We start from the raw sequence: 23,765 nt of genomic DNA on the forward strand, positions 1-23,765 counted from the left end.
AAAGCAGATAGTAGAGCAATAACATATTATTCTCATGTAAACCACGATGAACTACTAGGTTGAAAGCTAAAGCAACAACTAAGTGTCGTGTGCAGAAGTTGCAAAAAAGGAAAAATGGCGTTTAAACCGGTAATGAGCCCGTGCTAACTTAACACGGTGTAAAGATATCCAGGATCTAGATGACACCTCCCCATGATCCGGAAACGAACTGAATAAGATAATAGAAGTGGCATCTCATGAGAGCAGATTGCAACTTTATATGTGGACGGTCCGGAAGGTAAAACATTAAAAACTAGGAAAATTTAATGCTAAAGAAAAATAAAACAGCCAACTACTTTATCGAGGCTTAAGCCAATAGGCAAGCTAAATAATAAAAACTTGACAAATAAGTCAATGAATTGTCAATGAAATGCTAGTACTCAGCATATCAAACATGAAAAAGGTCTATGACATAACTGTGTATGCAAAATAGGCTGCAACAGCCTCCAATAGGAAGTCACCGTCTTCATCCGAAAAGAGTTCAGCCATCCAATTTAAAAGCGGAAAAGAACATACGTGCTCTCCCAGCACCGGATCCTCTATCACCATCACAGGACAGCTCGGTGGGTTTTCAAGAAAGCTCTGTTCCAAGAAAGACTGTGTTGCCGCCAGTAAATTCCAGGGACCAATTAGTCCATGCATCAATGCCACAGCCATAATCCTTTCGCCAGGACAAACCAACTCGTGAGTAATGATAGGAGTCATCAGCTGATTAAAGTCGACGTCAGGAGAAACCGGTCCGCAGAGACACAAATCAATGGCCCAATCGAAATCACAGGTCAGGCAGTGAAATACAGGCTGGACACAGGTGAAGTAGGAGAATCGAAAAGATAATCCATATGCCGTGCTTAATATCGCCAACGGCATTGTGCCATAATATTCAAGCATGCGATTGCGGAACAGCGTCAGCAGCTGCAGGGCGGGAGCTTGCACAGGAGGGACATCCATATTTAAAAATGTAAAAAAGCACAAGAGCGTCCGCTGGTAATGCAAGTAAAAATGGGAATCCACCAAGCACAGTGGAAAAAATAGAATGAAAGAAAGCAGGGATGACTCCAAAGATTTTCTCAAATGAAGTCACGAGACCACTGGTAACAACTTTAAAAAAGTGCGCCAGGCCCTTTGTGGAGGACGCGTTAAAGATAGTCCGAACCATCTTGCTGAAATGGAAAGGCAAATCTGTATTTAAAAGGGTCTGCACCTCTGTACGGGTGTTCGCTATGTGAAGCACGAAAGTTTCACGGGCCGAACTCAAGGCCACCTCTCTCTGAGACAAAAGAGCTCTTATTCTTGCCATGCCGTTGAAATCTGCTCCCAAGGTTGGTATTTGTGGCCAGATTGAAAACTCCCTATGTTCATGTGTGGGAGGAAATAGAACATTTCTGCAGCAAATAACCCGTTCACTTACTGTTACGATAAAAGGAATACTTTTAATTAACCCAGAACAATCTTCATTATTGAGCATCAAATAACTACCATTTTCCAACAACTTGAACGTGGGGATGATAGCAGGAACTGGCGTGCCTTGCAACACGCAAGCCATATTTGGTCGGTGTTTGTTGCATGAACCGTGTAACTGTATGTGCCTACACATTAGTGAATGATCTGGCGTCTCAGTGCATTCCTCTCCATTCAGATAAACTTCTTGATCATCTTTGAAACATCTGTATGTGTATGGAAGCGACCAGACCTCATGAAGAAAACCACTACCTAAAGGTGCATAACGACCTATTGGTATATATTTCATACAATTTGAAAACTTATATAAAGCAAAAGGCAGCGTTATTAAACCGTGGATAAGGCACGTTGCCAAAGCAGCCAACCTTTTGGATTTATACTGGAAATGTTAAAGGAAGAATTATGGAGTAGGGCCTGTAAATCTTTAATGGACAACCGAGTAAAATGACTCCAACCATCATATTCCTCTAACTCCGGGATAGTAGGGGTGTTTAATTTTTTAGAAGTAGCCAATCCAAAGCATTTGGTCTGGGAAATTGTTTCATTCACAAACAACATATGATTTGGGATGAGATATGCACGGTGCAAAGCCTCAGTGCCTTGTACCTGCCAGGTTCGTGAACCCCAAACTGATGTAGATCCTGGATATCTTTACACTGTGTTAAGTTAGCATGGGCTCATTACTGGTTTAAACGCCATTTTTCCTTTTTTGCAACTTCTGCACACAACACTTAGTTGTTGCTTTAGCTTTCAGCCTACCTGCGTCAAGATCTATGCCTGCTTCAAGCAGGCGCAGGGTTTTGATGCAGCTTTGTCCTATCTGATTGTAAATGCGGCAGACCGTGGGTGGCAGAGCAGCGGTGCACGTTAACTGGTGCATCTCTGGGGATGTGCTAGTTAATATAAATCTGCCCCTTTCCATACATACTGAGCATGTCATGAATGATGTAATATGTGACATCATCAGCAGTGGATTACGGGTAATAGTATCTCTAGTTTACTCCCCTATAGCTGTCTTTCTTTTAACATAACTGTCTGTTTCCTTCCCTTGTACTTACTGTTTTTTTGGTTCGCTTCCGGTTCGCATACCGGCGAGCGAACTGGGAAGCGAACTAAGAGAAATAGAGGTTGGCACAGTTCCAAATATTGTACCAATTTTTTAATAACGGGGAGGTAGTTCTGAAAAGAACTTTTTTTTAAATTGTTTTTGTTGTTTTATATTTTTTTAATTATTTTTCTGAACATTTTTTGACTTTTTTTGAATTTTTCTGAACAGTTTTATATTTTTTTTTGTTTTTTTTCGGAGGGGGCAACGAAAACGATTCATTGTAAAGGGCTCAACAGGAGCAACAAAAAAAAAAAGAATTTATTGTTTGGGGCGTTTCGGACAAACATGAGCATGATTGTCAATAGCTCTGTTGATCAGAGTGATGCTTCTTTCTCCGTAGCAAATGAATCCACTGCAATGTACGCAGACTTGTTTTACTTCACGAAATCTCGTTTGTATATTTGGCACCATCTCCCTGCCCTCTGGTCCTGTTACTTCCGGTACAACAGATCTTCTGGCCATAATAGGGAGATTATCTAGGTCGTTACGAAACTGTGCAGCACTGTAGTTGTTAGGATGCCACCTAGTCATATGGCGATGCATTGTGTAGTTTCCGAAACTGTATTTTTTGTCGGTCCCTCTGGACAGTCTATCTTGACATATAAGGCAAGTTACGTATCTTGCATTTACTTTTTTCTGACCTTTGGGAATTTTAAAAAATTGCCAAATGAAGTTTTCTTTCCGGTGAGACGTCCTGGGCTCCTCAGGCAAAAAGTGCCTCTCTTCGTGCTCTTCGTCCTGTTCCTCTTCTTCCTCTTCTTGCTGAATTATAACTTCAGCAGGTGGTCCACTCTTCCTTGGATGTGGTGGAGGTGGTGGGGAAGCACCAGCTGAAGCTACTAAAGAAGCCATTGCTCACTGGTAACAAAGGGTCTTTCTCTCACAATGATGAAAGTCAGAGTGAGGAAAGAAGGAGGGATTTTCATCATTTGGGAAAAACAATAGTTCTCAACCAATGAAAAGTGTTCATTTTAGATTATATGACCTAGTCTTACATCATTAGGAAACCAAAAGTGAAATGAACCAATGAAAAGTGTTATTACCAAGTCACATGACCTGCTGTGTTTACGTTACGCGCTTTGCAGGGCCTCCCGGTTTGCTTCCAGAAACCTGCGCTTTGCGCCTCGCTTCGCGTACCAGTTCGCTAACGTAGCACGTCATATGACGTATCACGCGACAACGCGAAACGTCATGTGGACGGGAGGCATCACGATGTTGTTTTCTAACGCGGCAGTTGCGGTAAAGGAACGTTTACCGGCTCGCTGACTATTTCGCGGCATCAAGGTCAGCTAACGGGAAGCTTCCCGATTCGCGAAGCGGGAACGAAGAAAAAAAAATATTTAAAATTTTTTTATTAATAAACATATAAAATATATTTTTGGATTTAAAGAAGAATACATTTTACAGCTACAGATATTAGCTGTTAAAAAACCAATGAAATTCACTGAAAAAACCATAGGTTATAGACCATATATAGTTAGGAATTAGCATTTACAAAACCTTGAAAATTCACTGAAAAAACCATAGGGTATAGACCATATATAGTTAGGAATTAGCATTTAGAAAACCTTATTTTACTCACACAAAACCATTGAAATTCCATATATAGTTAGTTGCACTAACTTTATATCGCGCACCCGCAATCCACTGCTGATGATGTCACATATTACATCATTCATGACATGGTCAGTGACATCACTGATGACATCACTGATGACAACATCCAGTGATTATGTGTTTCTGTAAAGTTTAAATATGTTTTACATATTGAAGAATGAGTGGATGTATAAGTGTCTGAATGAAGGTTTTAGTAGGTGCGTGATTGACTGTATGAGTGAGTGATTAAATGCGTCTTACTAAATGCACGGGTTAGTGACTAAACTGTCTGAAAGTGTGCATCAGTATGTCTGTTGTTGTGCAAGCTGCTGCATGTGTTGATCAGTAGCTATATAAGTAGCTATATGGGTTATTGATTGGTTGCACAAGTATTTGTATGGGAGACTGAGTGTGTGTATGGCTGGCTGGGAGGTGTGTGACTCTGTGCAGATCAATGTGTACTTGTATCAGTGATTCTATAGGAGAGTAAGTATGTGTTATATATATATATATTCACTGAAAAAACCATAGGTTATAGACCATATATAGTTAGGAATTAGCATTTAGAAAACCTTACTTTACTCACACAAAACCATTGAAATTCCATATATAGTTAGTTGCACTAACTATATATCGCGCACCCGCAATTCACTGCTGATGATGTCACATATTACATCATTCATGACATGGTCAGTGACATCACTGATGACATCACTGATGACATCTCAAATGACATCACTGATGATATCTCATTTGACATCAATGGTCACATCAATGATGATATCATTAATGTGACAATACAATGCATCTCCTCACACTTTAATATAACCTCTGTTACACCCAGTGTTAAATACAGAGTATCATTTTTGAAACCATTGACACACCAATACTAGTTACTACATACGCATTATTCACTGAAAAAACCATAGGTTATAGACCATATATAGTTAGGAATTAGCATTTACAAAACCTTGAAAATTCACTGAAACAACCATAGGTTATAGACCATATATCGTTAGGAATTAGCATTTACAAAACCTTATTTTACTCACACAAAACCATTGAAATTCCATATATAGTTAGTTGCACTAACTATATATCGCGCACCCGCAATCCACTGCTGATGATGTCACATATTACATCATTCATGACATGGTCAGTGACATCACTGATGACATCACTGATGACATCTCAAATGACATCACTGATGACATGACTGATAACAACATCCAGTGATTTTTTTGTTTCTGTAAAGTTTAAATATGTCTTACATATTGAATATTGAGTGGATGTGTAAGTGTCTGGACGAAGGATTTAGTAGGTGCATGACTAACTGTATGAGTGAGTGATTAAATGTGTCTCACTGAGTGCATGGGTTAGTGACTAAACTGTCTTAATTTGTGCATTATTATGTCTGTTGTTCTGTAAACTGCTGCATGTGTTGATCAGTAGCTGTATGAGTTACTATATGGGTTATTGATTGTTAGCCCAAGTATTTGTATGGGAGACTGAGTGTGTGTGATGCTGGCTGGGAGGTGTGTGACTCTGTGCAGATCAATGTGTACTTGTATCAATGATTGTATAAGAAGGTAAGTATGTGTTAGTATATGTTTGAAAATGTAAGGTGCTCTATGTTTAACTGTATAGACAAGAAAATGGAAGTGTCATTGATTCTTTACATGACTGACTAGGTGAGTGAGTAACTCCATGGATGAGTGGCAGACTGTGAGTGTCTGTATAGGTGTATGAGTGCATATGATAGTGTTGTAAAGATGAGTGATTGTATGTATGAATGATTGTATGGGTGAATGAGTGAAGGTGTGTGTAGACGTAGGAATCAGTGAGTGCGTATGTAGTAACTAGTATTGGTGTGTCAATGGTTTCAAAAATTATACTCTGTATTTAACACTGGGTGAAACAGAGGTTATATTAAAATGTGAGGAGATGCATTGTATTGTCACATGAAGGATATCATCAGTGATGTGGTCATTGATGTCAAATGAGATGTCATCAGTGATGTCATCAGTGATGTCATTTGAGATGTCATCAGTGATGTCATCAGTGATGTCACTGACCATGTCATGAATGATGTAATATGTGACATCATCAGCAGTGGATTGCGGGTGCGCGATATATAGTTAGTGCAACTAACTATATATGGAATTTCAATGGTTTTGTGTGAGTAAAATAAGGTTTTGTAAATGCTAATTCCTGACGATATATGGTCTATAACCTATGGTTTTTTCAGTGAATTTTCAAGGTTTTGTAAATGCTAATTCCTAACTATATATGGTCTATAACCTATGGTTTTTTCAGTGAATTTCAATGGTTTTTTAATAGCAAATATCATAAGCTGTCGAATGTCAAGTACGTTGTGTGTAAGTTTTCATAGCCCCCAGCTTCTCCTAGTAACACGTCATTGTCAGTTTGCGCACACCATTAGGTCAGAGGTCCCGGCTCCTTGGGTAGCCCCCTCCATGTTTCCGCCCCATTTATGACATATTCTGTTACGTTTACATCACATGTCCATGTATACGCCTCTTGTTACACCCACTTTCACCCTTATCTTTCGCGACTGCTATTGACCACACCCACTGCTCCGCCTATCATATGTATTGTAATGCAACTGTATATATGCTTGTGTACTGTTATTTAATGAGACGCCGATTCCTTTTCCCCGGCGCGCTCATTCCCTGTCCCCCCTGCAGGGCCCTGCCATCCTATTCCCGTGCAGGTTGTCCTGTTCCTGTCCTTTATGCTGTATTAAACCTGCAAACTCCTACTACCTCGAATCTTGACTCTTATTTATTGAGCTATCTGTTATTGCTATGTCCAGTCAAACCTAGATCCGGTATTATTTATTTATATACCACATAATGGCGCCCGAACAGGGACTTGCCCTTTCCCCACGCACCGGTGAAGCCACGTATGCCCCCTGACCCTCTGCAGCCGTGACGGAACCATACCGTGCACGTGCAGATATTTCTGCTTCAAGTATCCCTCAGGCCCACGGAGGAGACGGAGGTGGCGGTCCAGCATCCAGACGAGGCGGTGGAGGAACGCGGCGAGTCCTGACCAGAGCCCAAGCCGAGAGTCCAAGGTCCGAGGTATCCGGAGGCCCACCCGTAACTAAAGTCCGAAGTTCGTCCGTCCGGCGTCGTAGCAGTCCAGTCCAGTCCGAGGCCTTCCGTTCTTGCTGCCCGGTGAGTACCGTTGCTGGGGTAGTATCTAGACAGGGTCAATCTAATTGACTCTGGTCCGTGGGTTTTGGTGGTACACAGACCCAAAACGAAGTGTCCACTTCGGTGGATGCGGGTCCTGACGTGTCTCTTTATGAGACCGGTAAGTTTCGTACTGTTTTAGCAGTGCATCTAGTTTCTGTTCTAGTCAGTTCTGTTCTCGAGAAATTCATGTATTCTGATTTTCAGTATTCCAGGTAGTATTCTGTTTGAACTGTTATTTTAAATATTCTTCATGTATTTTAATGTCGTGGTATGAAAGTGGTGTAATTATCGTGTTCATTGTGTATTGTATTGTGTCTAGGTTACAGTTCAGTCATGCCCTTATTTTCTAAATTACGTCAATTAAGAACTAGAAAAGGTCTGTTAGAAGCAGCAGTTCCTGTCCCGCCTAGGGACAGTCCAGGTCATTTTATGTATCAGAAGCATGGCATAAGTGCCATATTATATCTAGATTTATGGGTAGAGTACACCAAGGAATTAGAAGAAAAGTATAGGTGGCCTGTATCAGGCACATGGGATGCCGAGTGCATCATGCGAGTAGAAGAAGCATTATGGAAAAAGAAAGCCAGACAGTCACAGAAAGATGCCATCGAGTTATGGCGCAAAGAATCTCATAAAAGAACCGAAAAAGAAATCAGAAAGTCAGAACTAAGTAGAGAATCCTTAGAACGAGCCCAAGAAAGGGAACTAATCGAGATAGGTGAACGAGTTAAAACCGAACAGTCAGACAGACAGAGGAATGCCCTCATTAAGGGTATGTACCCTCTTCTTGCCGAGGGCTTGCCAAAAGCGACCCCGGAGGCATCCAGTAATTTTCCGCCACCATTAGTTCCGATCAAGCTACGTCACAAACCGACCGCAGCTGATATTTTTATTTCGTCCTATTTGGACGACACAGTCCCAGAATATGCAAATCCTGTTCCGCCAGCTCCTGTAAATAATGTAAATCCTGCTCCTCCAGTCACCGGAGTACCTGCTACGGTACCCCCGGTCCAGCCCACATTACAATTTCCCACCGCGCCACCACGAAGAGTATCAGTCGACGATTCTAGTTTAGGGGCCGCAGGAGGAGGTCCTCCTGGTACCCCGCCACCACACCAACGTGTAACATTAGTCGAGTTACATGAAAGTGCGTTACAGCGTACGCCCAAATATAAGTCCGTTGCAGATATCCGACGAGCTCTTACTGAATGCCGCTATGATCCAGTTGCAGGTGATGATAGTACAGTTATATATTCCATCCGTGTAAGACGAGTGACCGGGTATTTGGACACCCTACCGAATATGAAAGAAGATCTAGACAGAATATATCGTTTCATCCGTACAGGGGATGATCCAGAAAGTATTGGCGAAGCCATGTCTCAAAGGAAAGCTGAGATCCAGCTCATGTTATTAAAGTTTCTGATTAATTGTTTAATAGGAGAACAAGATTCTCCGACTAAAGATCCGGCCGAAATGAGAATCCTGACAAGGTGGAGTGATAATATAGCCGAGGGTAAACACAGAACTATCAGTAGTATAGAGAGTATGTACAAGAGAATCCGTAAGGAAATAATAAAGTTACACGAACAACGTAAAGCAGCACAAGTAAGCGAGAAAGAAAATGACTCTTCTACAGAAGAGGTAGAGGACGAGAATCCCGCCAGAATAGCGTATGTAGGAAAATCTAGATTTCCAGACCGCCATTTACGCCTAGAACACAAGAAAATCTTTCATCATCCAGCACCAGAGCAAGGTTCTCTAGAACAAGTATTTCAAGCTACCGATCACATTTTGAAATCACGAATCGGTTACAGTGAATTAAGTACTATGCATGAACAAGAACTAGCCCGATCAGCAGTCCGATGGATTACTGATTCTACCACTTTTCCAGACGAAATAGTGGCACAAATGTTTCTGAAACTGCCCCCAGCCGAGCAACGACTGGTGGGTATGTATATGATCCAGCACCTCATTACTCTGTATGAGGGTCAACACTCTGATCCAGGTCCGTTACATGATGTCCTGAACGAGTTACTCCAGTATAGATGGAAAGGTTTAGGTACCGATTTAATTAGTGTCATTCTAGAACAGCGCCACAAATATAGAACGTTTTTGAACCCGCATTTTGTTCATGTCTCACCTCCAGAAAGTAAACCCTTTTATATAGATAGACAGAATCCGTTACGAGAAGTACACCCAGTCAGGACAGCAGATGGTGAAATGCAAAGAGTGTTTGTTTACACCCCGATTACAAAGATGGAACTCTTAGAGATGAAGAAATTAATTCCCTGTCATGACAAAGATCCAGCAGGGTTCCACCGAGAATTAAAAGACATGCTCCGTATGGGAGAATACACGTATCCAGATATAATTAAAATGCTAAAGGTCCTGTTGCCCGCAGGGGTATACGAGAAACTAAAGGAAAAGGAATGGGAGGTGGGAGAGAAAAAGATCGATTGGGCAGTTCTAGAAGCTGAAGATAAGATACGAGTACCAGGTACTGGTCTTGGAGAGAAATGTAAAGAATTACCAGAATTGTTAATACAAGTTTTGCCCAGATTATTAGCCACTAAAAAGGAAGACTGGGATGCAATCTCAGCCTGTAAACAGAAACAAGACGAAGATACCAGTGATTTTTATTCTAGATTTGAAAAATGTTTTATCATAAACAGTGGCCTCAAGACAAGTAGCGAGTCATACCCTCATCTCTTTGTTACTAAACTAGTCGAGAATTCAAGTCCACAAGTTAAGAACCGAGTTTTGAAAGTCGAAAGTACATGGCAAGCTAGTACCCCGTCCCAGATGTTACAGATGCTCCAATATCACCAGAATAGAATCAGAGAAGAGCAAGATCATGAAAGAAAACGTATGAAAGACACGAAAATGAAAGTACTAGTTGCACAATCTGTTCCACAAGACAGTCAGAAGAGGGGTCCGAATCAAGCCAGTCATCCTGCAGCTCCCGTTAAAGGGACATGTAATTATTGTAAACAGCCAGGTCATTTCATAAACGAGTGTGCAGTTCTGAAACACAATATAGCTACTGGCAAAACTAAAGAAAGACCACGTCCGCCTAGACAAGAACAAGTTTCACAGACTTCTCAGCCACAGAATGCACAACAGACAGTTCCAGCACCGCAGCCTATTGCTGCAACACAGCATGTTACACAGCAGATGTATCAGTATGCACAGTCCGAGTATCCAGAGTATCAGCCATATTCATGAAACAGCCTAGAGAGGGAGGTAGGCTTGCCTCTCATCGAGATACCTGTAGATCAAGAGGGTCCCTATGTTCATAGTCAAGTACTAGGGAAAGACAGAAAGTTTCTGATTGATACAGGGGCAAGTAGGACCACCATTAGTCACGACGAGGTTCCAGGGGCTCCGCTCTCAGGCTCTAGAAATGTTTCCCTTGGATTTTCAGGAAAGCCTATTGTAAACGAGATATCTAAGCCAGTTACTCTAGAAGTAGGTCCATTGTCCCGCACTACTGATCTATTACTTACGAAGTCATGTCCAGAAAATTTGTTAGGTATTAAAACACTGAAAGAATTAGGTGCAGTCATATGTTGTTCCCCCGAGGGAATACGCTTGTTTCTACGTGACTTCAAGGGTCACTATGTATTACGAGATTTTGATCCGAGATTGTCCAATGTTCCACAGCATCTATGGGCGCAAGGTCCAACTGATGTAGGTTATATGTAAATCACACCCCATCGTGTGACTCTCAAGCCAGGTGTAGTGTTACCACGAATCAGACAGTACAGACTGCCACCTGAGGCTGTAACAGCCTTATCCAAAATTATTGACGAGCTCATCGCTCAAGGAGTAGTTGTAGAAACTGACTCCAATGTATGTAATTCTCCGATCATTCCAGTCATGAAACGTACAGATCCAAATGCACCCCCAGTATATCGATTAGTGATTGACCTTCGAGAACTCAATAAATGTATTATTCCCCAGTACCCAGTTGTCCCAGATATCTCTTCCCTATTGACAGCCATTGATTCCGAAGCCTCATTTTTTACAGTCATAGACCTCAAGAACACGTTTTTCAGTGTCCCCATTCATCCAGACAGCCAGTTTCTTTTCGGATTTTGTTTAAATGGAAGGAGCTACCAATTCACACGAGCTCCTCAAGGTTTCACAGAAAGTCCTAGTATTTACAGTCAAGCACTTAAGAGACAACTAGACAATATTCACATGCCAACTGACACTGCCCTACTCCAGTATGTCGATGATCTACTGATCACAGCCCGTTCTGAACGTGCTTGCGAGCGAGCATCACTTACAGTCTTGTATTTCCTTGCCGAGATGGGGCACAAGGTGTCCCCTTCGAAGCTTCAATTCTGTGTCCAGCAAGTGATCTACTTAGGCCACTTACTGTCCAAGTGGGGTAGGCAGTTGACACCAGACCGTATCCAGCTAATAGCGAGTCTTCCTCAGCCCAAGACCCAGAAGGAGGTACGTGCTTTTATCGGCCTTACTTCTTACTGCAGACAATGGATTCCTCAGTATGCATTTCTAGCTAAGCCACTGATACAGTTAACGACACAGGAGGCAGCCCTATCGACTGTCCTCCCTTGGACATCTGAACATACACTTAGTTTTAATGAGTTAAAGAAAGCCTTATGCCAAGCTCCAGTTCTAGCTACACCGAACTACAGTAAGCCTTTTACACTTTTTGTCACAGAACGTGATGGTACAGCATTATCTGTTCTTACACAAGATCAAGCAGGACAATACAAGCCTTGTGCTTATTTTTCGAGCACATTAGATCCTGTAGCCCAGGCTCTGCCTGCGTGCCTCAAGTCAGTTGCAGCCACAGCACTAGCTATCAGACAAAGTGATTCCATAGTATTAGGACATTCCTTGACAGGACAAGTTCCACACTCCGTGGAAGTTCTTTTAAACCGAACACAGACTCAGCACTTGACAATTGCACGTTTAACAGGTTATGAACTGACACTGTTCCAGCCACACATAGAAATCAGACGCTGCAACGTTCTAAATCCTGCTACACTGTTACCGTCAGTTATTTCAACTCCTGCCACACACGACTGTGTGGAAGTAGTTAACATTATGACTAAGCCGAGACAAGATCTGACAGATACTCCATTACCAGATCCCGACCTGACACTTTATGTGGATGGTTCATGTATGAGAACAAGTACAGGAGAACTAGTAGCCGCGTATGCAGTGACTACTGACACTGAAGTTATAGAAACACACCGTATTGACACCCTGTCTGCTCAAGCAGCAGAGCTAGTTGCCCTGACACAAGCCTGCATACACGCCAAGAACCAGAAAGTCAATGTTTACACAGATTCACGTTACGCATTTGGAGTCGTACACGACTTTGGAGTGCTCTGGCAGGAGAGAGGTTTCATGACTTCTCATGGAACCAAGATTCAGCATGGTCTCCTTATTCAGGCTCTGTTAGATGCAATACATTTACCGACATCTATTGCTATCATGAAATGCAAAGCACATACGAAAGTTACTGACATTATTTCTCAAGGTAATGATCTAGCAGATCGCACAGCCAAGCTTACAGCACAGACTCCAGACATTTCAGTTAATCCGACACAGACACATACTCCAGATCTGACTACCTGTATGACAGTTAAGGACCCCACTCAAGATGTCATAGATATCCAGTTACATGCTACTCCTGATGAAATCAAGAAATGGTCCGAACAAGGAGGGGTCCAGACAGATCAGGGATGGGTGACGAAGGGAAAAGCCACATGGTTTCTCCCCGACTCTATGGTTCAAGTCATTATCAATACCGCACATAGTCCAGCACATTTAGGAGAAAAAGCTATGTTAGACAGTATCCAGAACATTTGGTTCAACAAGCATTTACGAGCTGCAGCCAAGCAGAAAGTCCGTACCTGTATGATATGTTGCCAGTTTAATCCAGGTAAAAGTGTCCCGGTGGAACAAGGTGGATTCCAGCCCCCTGACCACCCTTTTGAAGTCCTCCAAATGGATTATATTCAGATGGAGCGATGTCGAGGTTTCAAGTATGTCCTTGTAGTTGTATGCGCTTTGTCCAGATGGACAGAAGCATATCCAGTCCCAGATTATACAGCCACGACCACTGCCAAGCAGTTGGTTCGTGAATTCTTCCCCCGTTACGGACTCCCTAGGGTCGTGTATTCTGACAACGGCCAGCCATTCTCATCTGAGCTCATGAAACACATCTCCCTTTTGTTAGGGTACCAGTGGAAGTTCCATTGTGTACGCCATCCTGAAGCAGCCGGTCTCGTAGAGAGACATAACCAGACCCTGAAAATCCGCATTGCCAAAATATGTAAAGAGAAAGGTGTGGACTGGTTAGTAGCTCTGCCAGTCGCTTTGTTTTATATGCGCATGGTCGCACATTCCAGATCAGGTCTGTCCCCGTACGAGGTCGTATTCGGCCGCCCCCCTAACATGTGGGGTACACCTAGACCCCGAAGTATTACAGATGTTTCAAGTAATATGCTGACAGATTACCTAGCTTCCTTGATGTCTGCCCTACACTCTTGTCGTTCACAGGTTGCCGCCGCATTTCCAGACAATACCGAGGTGGCACCGCATGAAATCGTTCCCGGATGCATGGTTCTTGTCCGGAATTTTGATCGTTCAAGTCCGCTGGAGCCTCGCTGGAAGGAGCCAAAACAAGTCCTCCTGGCCACCCGTACTGCCGTCAAGCTGGAAGGCAGGAAGGGCTGGGTCCACCTGTCTCATGTGAAAAAGTTTTACGGACTAAAGACTGTTTCCAAGAACATTTCCGAGGATTTCAAGGATTGCCAAAGTACTATTCTTAAGGACTGTCCCGCAAAAGACAATGATACAGATTCCTCCCTGTTAGAGAAAACTCCGCAGCAGGAGTACAAGCTAAAATTAAGGTCTAGTAAAATAAGTCAGCCAGTTTGATTGTCTAAGTCCTCCCCTAGGTGAAACGGTTAGACCGGTTTCTGACATGTATATAATAGACCCCCACAGAGAGAGAGTTAGTGAGAACTCTAAAAGTTGCATTATTATTTTATGTTTTCTGCTTTATCTCAGCCTTATGTTTACCTGCACAAGTTATGTATTTTATTTATATTTTCCACTTTCTCATGTAAATAAGTCTTCTAATACTACAGTAGAGCACACGTTTAGTGATCTGCCTCCTCATGAACTATCTTATCGTCTTGCTATGCGTAATAATTCCTTTATCCGCATGTTACATTATTCACACCAGACCAGCAATGCCACTAATTGTTGGGTGTGTGGTCGACTCCCCCCTTTCCAGACACCGAAGGGAGTTCTGCCACTCTTTCCTTATCCATTTTCACATAATGGTTCGTGTGGAGCATGGTCCACGTTAACGTCATCCTCAACAGATATGTCTTTTCTTAACAGTACATGTTTTCCAGACAAGCAAGGTCTTCCCCACAGAACAGGGTTAGATCTAGAAAATGAAGTTTATAATTTGGGTAATTATTCTTCGAATTTCATGGTCCTGAATGTTCAGTCTGATACTACTCCAGACTTACCTGCTATGTCGGTACTACCAGTCAAAGGCGAATTATGTGTCCGAAAGAATGGTTCCGTACATGTAGGCCATAGTGATTGTACTACTATTGTCAAGTATAGTGACAGTAGGAAATCTATTTTCAAAGCTTCACGTCATTCTTATTTTGTTTGTGGTCAGACCGCATATGTTCGTCTGCCCCTCGATTGGGAGGGAACCTGTTACATTGCCTTCCTACTGCCACCAGTTTTTCTAGCCCCACCTGACTATCATAGGAATTCCCACCTAGTACATACTAGACACAAAAGAGACCTCCCGATTGTCGATTATACTGAAACTGCTCTAGAACAATACATAGATATCAATAAAGGTGTCTTCCCTTATTTAGGTACTGTCGTGAATAGTAAACTGATACGTAGATTAACCAGAACACTCGAAGCAGTAGTGATTGAGACTACTTCTGCTCTAGGTAACTTAACCGAAGAGCAATCCTTTATGAGAATTGTCGTGCTCCAGAATCGTCTCGTCCTTGACGTCATACTGGCCGATAGGGGCGGGGCATGTAGAGTCATCGGATCTAGTTGCTGCATTTTCATTCCTAATAACGCGCCGTCTGTTTATTCAGCTATAACCAGACTCCATAAAATTGCCCATATGTTACACCAAAATCCAGGCACCTGGACATGGTCCGGTTGGTTCTGGAGTATAATTTCCGCCTGGGGATGGAAAGTATTGTCATTTCTGGGTATTGCAGTAGCGATCATATTCAGTTGCTGCCTCTGTATACAATGTGGCCCTGCGATTTGTGGCATTTGTGCTACCTCTTGTATTCCTAGCCCCAAGTCCCGTTCTAAATCCCGTTCTAAGACAATTCGAGACGAGCAAATGATACTGTATGAAATAATAGAGGGTATCATGAATATTGATGTTTCCTGATGGAAACGTAGTGACAAGGAGGGAATGTGGAAAAGTAAATTTTGCCATGTTCTGTGTCCCTACGTGTCCCCCATCTTATGTTATGTGTGCATGATTAATATGCATATGTATCCCCCATGTTCGATTAAAGACGCAATTATAGTTGTGTCCATCTCTAGTATTCCAGTTCCCAGTTCTCGTGAATACTACGAATATCAGGCCTATATAAGGTTACGTTGCCACATTTCTCAGTGTGCACGTTATTTCATTGTAAAGTCCCCGTTTCTAGGCCTCAAAAGGGCCCGGACACCAGATTCAGCTCCTGTCTCCTGAGCCCTCGCTGAGGAGCGATACAGCCCCCACCTGTATTCCTGACCCTTCACTTACTTCCTGCCTCGCAGTGCCCGGCTCGGCCTGGCTCTGCCTACGAGTCTGCCAAGAGTATGTTATGATTCTAGTTATCAGTTCAGCCCTCCTTCTCTGCATTCCTAAGCTACTGAATCGCATCAATAGTTTCCGTCATCGTCTAGCCTTTACGTCTCCATGTAGGAGAAATACTGCATTTAATGGTCATCTAATATTCTTCATCACGCACTACATGTAGAATAATGCATGCTCCAGTCTTAGAGTCTGTTAGCCTCTCCCCTCCTGACTCTTAGTTTATATCAATATGTCCTCTAAACATTAGATACTAGATAGGGTTTAGGTACATGTCGCCCTGACTCTCCAGACTTCAGTCTCTACTCCTAGCGCAGAGTTCATAGCCCCCAGCTTCTCCTAGTAACACGTCATTGTCAGTTTGCGCACACCATTAGGTCAGAGGTCCCGGCTCCTTGGGTAGCCCCCTCCATGTTTCCGCCCCATTTATGACATATTCTGTTACGTTTACATCACATGTCCATGTATACGCCTCTTGTTACACCCACTTTCACCCTTATCTTTCGCGACTGCTATTGACCACACCCACTGCTCCGCCTATCATATGTATTGTAATGCAACTGTTTTAGTATATATGCTTGTGTACTGTTATTTAATGAGACGCCGATTCCTTTTCCCCGGCGCGCTCATTCCCTGTCCCCCCTGCAGGGCCCTGCCATCCTATTCCCGTGCAGGTTGTCCTGTTCCTGTCCTTTATGCTGTATTAAACCTGCAAACTCCTACTACCTCGAATCTTGACTCTTATTTATTGAGCTATCTGTTATTGCTATGTCCAGTCAAACCTAGATCCGGTATTATTTATTTATATACCACAACGTGGTAAGTAAAAACATTTTCGTGTTTATGCACACTGATCTGCTTTGAATGCTGCCCCCCCCCCCCCTCATTTCTATTAGGAGTACTCTCTCTTTGCAGATAGTGAAAGGTAGTTAACGCAGGCCTTTGCCCCCGTTGTAATACGTCGTGCCTGCTTCTCTCTCCATTTGATTGATTGTTATCCAAGCATTTACTGTTTTAGAATTGGTTCTCTTTGGTTCATTCTCTATTTACAAACAAACACAGAGTCGCAATACTCTGTTTAGTCTTTGCAGATAACGAAAAATCGTGTAAAAAAACAAAAGGAATCGAGCAAAATCAGTAGGCCACTAATGGGATCTCTTTTTGACCTCGCTAAAATAGAAACATTAGGAACAACCCCTCATGACAAATACGAAACTAGTGAGATGAACTGAACTCCACACAATGATGGCTGCAAAACAGCTCGGCTCCGCCACCCACCCCGCCCAAAATAACGATAAAGAGCGGCTGCCATGATTGGTTGCGGAATGGCCACGACGGAGCTACGAAATGGTGGTGCTCTCATGCTAACCCCAGCTTCAGTCTGAAACATCCAGAAACACTGTAGACTACCAATTCGATCAGTTCCGGTAGCGCCCCAATGTAACCCGGTAGAGAAGAACTAGCCCTCCCCTCTTTGACTGATGGTTCTTGTTGCCTGTCCCTTCTGTTGTCATTTAACAGAACTATTTAGCCTGCTGAAAGGGGTTGTGTTCCGACCGCTGGTTGGTGGAGACATTTTGACTATATTCTGGACCTGCGTTGTCGCGTAATGCGTCATATGACGCGCCGCGTTAGCGCATCCGGAAGTCCTCCGGGGCGCGACGCGCAGCGCGTAATGTAAGCATAACAAGTCATGTGACTTGTTAATAAAACTTTTCATTGGTTCATTTTACTTTTCTTATTCTAATGATGAAAGGCTTGGTCATATGACCTAAAAATTACGCTTTTTATTATTTCCGAACATTATTTTTTCTTAAATATATGTTATAATGTTCCAGGCTAATGTACTTTCCCGGAAAATTTACAACTGTCCTGCAAGTAAAATATATTCTTTTTTCGAGAAAAAGAGCGTTTCTTCGTCCCATGACGGAGCCGTTGAGCAAAAGAGGGTCGACCTGCTGTCTTAGTCGCCGATACGCCTGAATATGAGATTCTTATCGATCACTTTATGTTGCAGGAGTAGAAAACACAACAGCCCTTGACCATTTATCTTTACTGCGTTCCTGCATATTATACCTTTTACCCTTCATGTAATTGGTCTGCTTTATTTCACTTGCCTTTTAATGATTCTAAAACAGTGACTATTATTAAAAACTTTACCAATGTATATACTACTACCATGTTTTCTTTTAAAAACCTTTATTGTGAAAATTTCATTATACAAATACGAGCCTATAACCACGTGGGCCGGCCACGGAGCAAACTGTAATCGTATATGATGAGTAGACATTTACACTGTAGAGGAACGTAACGGCGGGCCATTAGGTTGCAAGAACTAAGGTGTCTAACAGTTGCGGAATTGGTGGACGTACATTTTATAATTAAAATACGACAGGGCCAGTTACAATAAAATTATCTAGATATACATTTGCGGGCAAGTACCATGGGTGCCGTTAATTCGAACTTTCAATAGTAAAGTAATCAATAACACATCAGAACTTAATATCAATAGGGATGTCGAAATATTCAATCAATTCTCGTCCCCGCCCGCCATGTGCTTCAAAACTGCATACGTATCTCGTGATTTCAAGGTTCTGCAACCAGTACACAACAAGGAGTTACGAGTCCCATTTATTCCGGCGCCATTTTGGGCGAGGACGGGCAGGTCCAGGATATAGTCAAAATGTCTCTAGCAACCATCGACTATGATGATGTTCATATGCTGTATTTATTAGAGTAACACTCATCTGTCCACATGAAATTAATTTGCCACAATCTAAACATGTCACTTTAATCTTTCCAAAGTTCTTCTAAATATTTGGGACCGTTTCCCTTGCCTCTGATGCTGTCAGTGCCACTTCTTTGATGAATGTACTAGCAGGTCGGGGGTTCTCCTCCAAATCTCTCTTTTATGCAGCACTATAATTAATTGGTGCCACCTCTCCATATGACGATGCATGGTATAGTTACCATAACTATATTTTTTTTCGGTTCCTCTGGAGAGTACATCGTGGCAGATGAAGCGTGTAATGTACCGGGCATTTACCTTTTTTTGCATGTACAGGAAAGGAAAAAAAAATCGAGCGTCCGAGTTCTAAGGTGTCCCAGGGCCATTTTAGTGGACCAGGCTCAAATCCAAAGAACAGGCCGCCATTTTGAGAGTCCTGTTGCAGCCGCCTGTCGCTGTAGCATCAAGAGCAGCCGAAACTCAGCTGAATGGCAACTGAAACGGTAAAGGGGCGCCCCACTACAGCAGACGAGCCTCCACCTAGGAAGGCCCGTTCACGCCGCCTCCCCCCCCCCCCTTCGGGCACCCCACGCCGTTATTCGGAGCAGTATTGTAGGATGGCCACACCAGTGCGGCAACTTGCTAGACATCACCTCGGTGGTAACCGAATCTCAGCGCCTTGTGGTGTCTTCTCTTCAGAAAATATTGTTGCGCTGCCTTTGGCCCCATTCGCACATCGGTCCGCTACTGACGCCATCTCACAGGCTAATGGGGCGCCCCACGCCGAGTTTCAGCATTGTAGGATGGCCACACCAGTACAGCAACTTGCTAGACATCACCTCGGTGCCATCCGGATCTTGCATCTCAGCGCCTTGTGGTGTCTTCTAGTCAGAAAATATTGTTGCGCTGCCTTTGGCCCCATTCGCACATCGGTCCGCTACTGACACCATCTCACAGGCCAACAGGGTGCCCCATGCCGACTTTTACCATTGTAGGATGGCCACACCAGTGCCACAACTTGCTAGACACCACTTCAGTGCCATCCGGATCTTGGCATCTCAGCGCCTTGTGGTGTCTTCTATTCAGAAAATATTGTTGCGCTGCCTTTGGCCCCATTCGCACATCGGTCCGCTACTGACGCCATCTCACAGGCCAACGGGGCGCCCCACGCCGACTTTCAACATTGTAGGATGGCCACACCAGTGCGGCAACTTACTAGACACCACCTCGGTGCCATCCGGATCTTGGCGCGTTGTGCTGCCTTCGGCCTATTCGCACATCGGTCCGCTACTGACGCGAACTCACAGGCCAACGGGGCGCCCCACGCCGACTTTCAGCATTGTAGGATGGCCACACCAGTGCTGCAACTTGCTGGACACCACCTCGGTGCCATCCGGATCTTGGCGCGTTGTGTTGCCTTCGGCCTATTCGCACATCGGTCCGCTACTGATGCAAACTCACAGGCCAACGGGGCGCCCCACGCCGACTTTCAGCATTGTAGGATGGCCACACCAGTGCACCTTACTAGACACCACCTCGGTGCCATCCGGATCTTGGCGCGTAGTGAAGCTGCAGCAGCTGCAAATAAGCTTCAGACAGTGTTACAACCGCTGCTCAGAACTCTCAACTATGACACCACCTCGGTGCCATCCGGATCTTGGCGCGTTGTATTGCCTTCGGCCTATTCGCACATCGGTCCGCTACTGACGCCGCCTCACGTGCCAACGTATTTTCTCTGCATTTTATACCCTATGCCGCATAACAGGTCATGTGACTTGTTTATAAAACTTTTCATTGGTTCATTTTACTTTTGGTTTCCTAATGATGGAAGGCTTGATCATATGACCTAAAAATAACACTTTTCATTGGATGAAAACTTTTTTTTTTTTCCTAAACGATGAAAGCCCCACCTTGTTTCTGGATGTTTCAGACTGAAGCTGGAGTCACCATGAAAGCACCACCATCTCGTGGCTCCGTCGTGGTCATTCCGCAAGCAATCATGGCAGCCGCTCCCCACCAGAAGCCTGCAGGAGTCGGGGGCCCCCAAAACTTTTGATGAATCCTCAAGGCGGAGGGGACGCTTTCGAGAATGGGGTCCAAGACCTAGCAGACAAGCGTCCGATTTCCAAGGTGTCCCAGGGCCATTTCAGTGGACCAGGCCCAAAAAGGAAACAGCCTGCCGCCATTTTGAGAGTCCTGTGACAGCCGCCTATCGCTGCACCGCAAGAGTGGGCGCAACTCAGCTGAATTGCGGCTTTTGACACAGTGGACCAAAAGCGGACGGAATGGCAACTGAAACGGTAAAGGGGCGCCCCACTACAACAGACGAGACTCCACCTGGAGAGGCCCGTTCACGCCGCCTCCCCCCCCCCCCGGGGCGCCCCACGCCGTTATTCGGAGCAGCATTGTAGGATACCAAAACCAGTGCGGCAACTTACTGGACATCACCTTGGTGCCATCGTTCTGCTGCCTTGGAACTATTCGCACAACAGTTTGCTACTGATGAACCACCCCCCGCGACGCCCCACGCCGGATGCCGAAATCAGTGCGGCACCCAGGCAACATCACCTGGGTGCCGTCCAGAAATCTGGACGGTGTGCTGCGTTGGGACTATTCGCACAGCCGACCGCTACTTCGTTGTTTTTCCCTAAAAATGTTTATATGTTATTACTGTTTTTGTTTTGTTGTATATATTTATAAGTTATTAAAGTTTTATAATCTTACTACTTTGTTGGAGTGCTATATATTTTTAATGTGACACATAATTGTAAAAACTTTGATGTACAAAGAGTCATCCCTGGAATCTTCCGCTTCAGGCTCGGTCCCCTCCCCAATCACAATACAGGATGGTTTTCAGATAATAGGAACGCGTCTGCTGTGACGGATCTCATCGATTGTGGGCCTTGATCTACTATAACTCCTTTGAAGAGGGGTGATTCTTTACAGCTGGGGCCATAAACTACATCTGCAGGGCTAGCTGATAGCCTAGGACCGGCCTGGACAATCGGACACAGAGGAAAAGAAGTGTCAGAGGGTGCGGTAGTGAATAGGGCGAAAGGGAGGTGTCGGGCGGGCACAGGGTGTGATTCTCAGGGAAGAGCAGCGCAGATGGGGGGAGGTTTATTACCCATGCATAAGACAGAGAGCGGGGGTGACCACTGCCTGGGGGAGATGCTTGCGAGGGTGGGGAGCCATGCTAAGGATCGACAGCGTGCAGAGAGTGGGTCTGGTCAAGGCATCTAAAATGACTGCCGTGCACGACAAAAGTGTGGCATTTGAAAAAAGGCAAGATGGCGCAGACAATGTTTTTCAACACTTCCTGATTTCCTTCGAATTGAACGTTAACTGACGTTGGGGCATATTACCAAAGTTAAACGATATTTATCCCTAACGATGCTTAGCAACGAATTTTTTACCGCTAAGCATCGTCAGAAATTATCTCAGATAAACCTTGCTATTATCAAGGTTTATCGCAAATACGATAAAAAACGACCGCAATGCATTAATATCGCTGAAAACTCAGCGATATTCATGCATTACCGAGCTAATGCTCTTAGCCATGTTATCCACCTCCCATTGGATAACATGGCTAAGAACTGCTCAGGGCAGGTGGTAGCTTTTGGAGATATTCGCGCTTATCGCGAATATTTCCAAAAGTTGGTAATAGGAGATAGCGATGTTAGCGACTGTTTCCAGTCGCTAACATCTTGGCATGCCCACTTTGCATGTCATTAGTGATAAATATCACTCACATGCAAAGTGGGGCCCAAGATGGTCGCTATCTCCTACTAGCGGTCGCTAACTGGTGTTAGCAACAGCTAGGTAATACAGAGATAATTTTATCTCCGCGAAGCGGAGCGCTGTTACAGATATATATCTTTTTTTGAACGTTAATTTCTCAAAATCCACTGAAGCACATATATTGAGACCTAGCAAAGGCACATCGAGCTACCAGTCCCTACAATTTTGCCAAGTTTCGTGCAAATCCATTCAGCCGTTCGATTATTATTATTATTATTTTTTTTGCCCCGCGGGGCCCTTTTAAAACCTCCACATCAAACCTAAGAGGTCAAGGAGGATCTACTATGCCCCCTTATGGTCATTTGCCCCTTCGCTTTGGCCTCCTCTTGTCTCTCGATCCTACCGAGAGACAAGATGGCGGCCGCTACGGACTGTTTGCAATGTTTACAGACGCCGGAGAACCAATCAGCTTCGCAAAGCTCCGTAACGCGAAAAGAACGCGAAGCGGAGCGCTGTTACAGATATATATCTTTTTTTGAACGTTAATTTCTCAAAATCCACTGAAGCACATATATTGAGACCTAGCAAAGGCACATCGGGCTACCAGTCCCTACAATTTTGCCAAGTTTCGTGCAAATCCATTCAGCCGTTCGATTATTATTATTTTATTTTTTTTTGCCCCGCGGGGCCCTTTTAAAACCTCCACATCAAACCAAGAGGGTCAGGGAGGATCTACTATGCCCCCTTATGGTCATTTGGCCCTTCGCTTTGGCCTCCTCTTGTCTCTCGATCCTACCGAGAGACAAGATGGCGGCCGCTACGGACTGTTTGGAATGTTTACAGACGCCGGAGAACCAATCAGCTTCGCTTCACAAAGCTCCGTAACGCGTAAAGTCCGCGAACCGGAGCGCTGCCTGGTCCGCTGTTACAGATATATATCTTTTTTTGAACGTTAATTTCTCAAAATCCACTGAAGCACATATATTGAGACCTAGCAAAGGCACATCG

The sequence above is a fragment of the Lissotriton helveticus genome, chromosome 6, assembly GCF_964261635.1.
Source record: "Lissotriton helveticus chromosome 6, aLisHel1.1, whole genome shotgun sequence".
Lineage (NCBI taxonomy): Eukaryota > Metazoa > Chordata > Amphibia > Caudata > Salamandridae > Lissotriton > Lissotriton helveticus.